We start from the raw sequence: 4,563 nt of genomic DNA on the forward strand, positions 1-4,563 counted from the left end.
AGCACAGAGCTCCCCCTGCGAGGCAGGGGAGGTGCAGCATGGGGAATATTTGCATGCACCTCACGAGGCGGGGGGGTGACTAGGTACTCTAGTCCCTGCCTCCAGTTACGCCCCTTGAGGACTTATATGGTTCTTGTCCTAGAAGGTTCTCAATTTTCTGCGCAGGTGTCGGGGGGAGGGTGGGGTCACGCGGGGTCTCTTGGGTGGTCATAAAGCCCCTTCCTCAGATAAACTCTGTGTGACCTCTGGCCATATATGGTAAGTCATTATGTAAGGTACATCAGAACACAGAACTGCGCGTCCTCTGACACACTCTCCACATCCCATGCTAGCCGACCATGCCATCGCCATGCAAACTGCAATTCGCCTTGCCACAATGTTTGAAACATTAACTCTTTCAGTCTCTCACAACAGGTCAGCTTTATAAGTTTATGACTCATACCTAGGATCTTTCTAGAGCCCTTGGAAAGAAATAAGCACCTCCAAAGTGTGACTTGCCCATCCTGACTAAGTCACATATCTGGGAATGAGATAAATCACATACAGAAGAGGTGTTTTTGTCTTTCCACTGACTTCTGAGGAACCCCACATTCCCAGCATTGGCACTGCTTTTCTTTCTCAGGTGGCTAAACTTAGAAGAATAGGTGGCCACCCCTGGCACCCATAGTGCACAGGTTCCTCCTGAACCCCATAGTGCTCACATTCTTCCTGATCCCCAAATAATTGCTGAAGGGACAGTGGCACTACCGATGGGTTTAGAATGAGGAGCTCCCTGTCTCTGTCCACAAGGAACCCAAAACACATGCCACAGATTGCATTACAAACTTTTAGCTGTCAAATTTAGGTGAGGTTTGACCCATGTTGTACTACAGTGAGCAAAGATTCATGGCACTTTAGACATGTAAGTGATGCCTGAAAGTCCAATTTGTACCATCAATCTTCAGATGAGATTAATCTTCTCTTCTTGGCAAAGCCCTTTTCTTTCCATGAGCTTCAAAGGTAGCCCTAGCTACTGTCATGAAAACAGACATTGACCTTTAGTTTTCAGGTTCCTCTCTATAGAGTCACTACAGCAGTACAGAATGTCTTTGTCATCTTTGTCCCAAGGGAAACATTGCCAGCATCCACACTGCTAAAGGTGGCTCCTAAGGAAGCAGTATCTGACCTCTGGACTTGTAGTGCAGCTGGGCTCTCACCTACACTGCCACAAGCTCCCTCTGGCATGGACAGGCACAGCACAAGCATCCCGTGACACAGGAGAAGCACTGGAACATCTATGACATCTTCACAAGGTAAGCAGAAATGACCTGTGCCCTATGAGAGACCTACATGCTTTCAGAGCAGTAGTAGGCATAGTCCAGGGAAGCATCCCCACAGCACCTAAAGGACACTGTATCACCACATTCAGGCAGCTGAATCCTGCCACACAACATGACACTTGACCAGGGTCCTCTTCTGTGCTCCATGTAGCTATACCCATGTTGACACATGGGACCATTCTGTGCCCCATGTGTGTCTGTGTGTCTGTAGTCGTAATACACATTTTTTCTTCTTGTGGCTTTTGCTTTTTAAGTGACTGAAATAATATGAAAACGTGACAAAGCTGTTTTGAGTTTAATCAAGATTATTTTGGGGTGTTTACATTTTGGGTTTATGGGGTTTTTTGAAGAAGCCCTAAAAAACATATTGTTTTCCCCAACCACCCAGCTCCACTTGTGACTAGGCAAATTGCTACATCAGTGACCATATACTTGCTGTGGAAATCACTTCCAATGCTTTATATTTTTATAGTCTGGCCCCAAAAAAAAGCCCCACAAAGCATAGCCCTAGATATGTCATTCATATAAACCCATAAATGCCTGGACTTCTTTCCCCAGGGCTCCTCTGACTTCTTTGTTTCTTAAGGTGTAGATAAGTGGATTCACCACAGTGTAGAAGACAGAGAACAACTTGTTAAAAGCTGTGAGGCTGTAAGGTGTTGGTAACATGTAGAAAAGGATGAGAATTGAATAGAAAATAATGACGACAATGAGGTGAAAGGAGTATGTGGAAAATGCCTTTTGCCTCCCTGTAGCTGAAGGGATTCTCAGGATGGTGATGATGATTAAAATATAGGATGCTACAGTGAAAAGAAAGGGCAAGCATAGTACATGTAGCAGACATCAGAGATGTTACAACTTCTATCAGAAATGTATCACTGCAGGAGCATTTTATCACAGAGGCAAAATCACAGAAGTAATGGTCAATCTCACTGCAATCACAGTACACCATTTGTGACATCAGCAGTGTGATAACAAAGCTGATCGTAAAGCCACTTACCCAGGCCCCTGCAACTAGTGCTATGCAAAGCTTACAATTCATTAGGGTGACATAATGCAAAGGTTTGCATACTGCTAAGTATCAATCATAAGACATCACTGCCAGGAGATAGCACTCTACCCCAACTAGAAAAGCAAATATGAAAAACTGTGTCATGCAGCTGCTGTAGGAAATACTTCTGTCAGGAAGCTGGCCAGCAGCTTGGGCAGGATGGTGGAGCTGTAGCACATCTCCAAGCAGGACAAGTTACTGAGGAAGAAGTACATTGGGGTGTGGAGATGCTGATTAGCCCCCACCAACACGAGGATGAGAATGTTCCTCATCATTGTCACCACGTAGATCACCAGGAAGAGCAGGAAGAGAAGAACCTGACCGTCAGGTAAATCGCCAAATCCTAGGAGGATTAATTCTGTAATGTAGGTTTGGTTTTGCTTTTCTATAGCTGACATCATGCTGAATCTTGGGGAAAGCACATACTAAAATGTAATACAAAAATTAAAAAACTGTTTTCCGTGCATGGCTGTAGAGATACACTATTCAACTTAATTCTGGGATCCAATTTCTATGTCCTGATAACTTATTTAAAATTCCAGCTCTTAAAGCATTTCAGCAATATTTTCTATGAAAAAAACAAATTGTCTTATCTCATTTTCAATCACTGTTGGTATGCCTCAGGGATAAGACAGTTTTCTTCTTTTCTAAGAAGTATGGATGATTATGTGCCATTTTTTGGCTCAGTGTCCTGGCTTGTTTCGCTGTCTTGTAGAGGCATACCCTAATTCTGAATTTTTGTGCTCTGGATGTACATTTACGTACTTATGCTTCTTTGCAGATCACCCAGCTATGCCAACATGGGGAAAGGCATTCAAAGCTACCTACACCTAAACTATGGCATTAGCTTGCAGTCACATCAGATCAGTTTCTGCAACCAGTCTTCACACAAGTTTTCTTATATTCTGCATCTTGGGTGACCCAGTGGATTTACAAGGTAGGGAAATTTTAGGCGTGGGGAGGACTGTCTATGCAGTTCATTCAGTTTGTTCAATGTCTCGTCACTTAAAAAATATTGGGACATTCGGATAAAGCTGTGACTGGCATAATAAAATCATGTCAGTAACTGATGAGCCTCACAGTTCAGCACATGGGCAATTATTTCCACTGACAGAAAAACACAGAAAGTCAGAAATTAATCTTCTCATCAGTTGTTCATTCACTTTCTTCCCAAGTCTGCACACTCTCCTTTGTCAGGCTTACCTCCATGGTAGCAAGTTATGGACTGGGATCTCTCAGACACTTGCCCACATCATATTGTGGGATGCAGGACGGGCTCTGCAGGCTGTCTTCTCTTTTCATCATATTTATATGAAAGCCAAGAGCTTGATCTTCCCAAGTGTTTGCTTTGTCTTTAATAAATCTCCATACATACTGGAGCCAAGATGAAGTCAGAAGTCCCTTGTGATTCATTGTATGCTCTTGAGTATGAACACAAAATCTCCTTTGATAGTTTTACTAATGGAAATTTTAAATAATTTATCAATTGGGTAGAACCTTCCCAATAACATTCTTGATTAAAGTTTAAAATATGTTAATAGTGCACTGAAATTTACTAATAAATTTTGCTTTCTCCATCCCCCACATATATTATTTCCAATTATATTCCATTTTCCAAAGGCATCTAGATACATAATGAACGTACTGTGAGCTCGGTAGCTGTTACACCAACTAAGAGGGGACTGTATCGCAACCCACTTGAATGGTGTCTTTACAACATGCCTTTGATGCAGGCACTCATGTATGGCATGAGGGCATGCAGTAGCATTTCAGAGAATAACCTCTGCTGGGCCAAATCACAACTGGTGCTTTCCACAGTTGTATTTCTGATCTGAAGCAGATGAGAACTATTGTGTCAATATTGCCTGAGTTCCCTCACAGGAGGACCTGAAGCAAAGTTCCAGAAAGAAGAAGAGACATGGAAATAGGTTTGCTGTGAGGACTATAAGAGGAACCAGAAGGACAGAGTAGGCAAGTCAATGGTGCGAACAGACTGACTATTAGCATGGGTGCCAAGTCAATGGTACACACAGACTACTAGCATGCATGCCCTGGCAGATACCAAACCCTGAAGTGCTTTCTTCTCAGTCTGCACTGGAGGGAGAGTTCATCATGGTCTGAGCTAGACCCCAGATCTATTGAGTGCTTTTGCCACTTGGCTTCAGTGTCAAACTCATGGCAAATATCAGGCAT

At 43.1% G+C, this 4,563-nt stretch overlaps 1 pseudogene; it reads right to left on the bottom strand.

Annotated features, from left to right (window-relative positions):
• Positions 1–1,835: 1,835 nt before the first annotated feature.
• On the bottom strand, positions 1,836–2,771 carry LOC142410974 (olfactory receptor 11A1-like; annotated as a pseudogene).
• Between the last annotated feature and the right edge of the window lie 1,792 nt (positions 2,772–4,563).

The sequence above is a fragment of the Mycteria americana genome, chromosome 6 (assembly GCF_035582795.1).
Source record: "Mycteria americana isolate JAX WOST 10 ecotype Jacksonville Zoo and Gardens chromosome 6, USCA_MyAme_1.0, whole genome shotgun sequence".
NCBI classification, from domain to species: Eukaryota; Metazoa; Chordata; class Aves; order Ciconiiformes; family Ciconiidae; genus Mycteria; species Mycteria americana.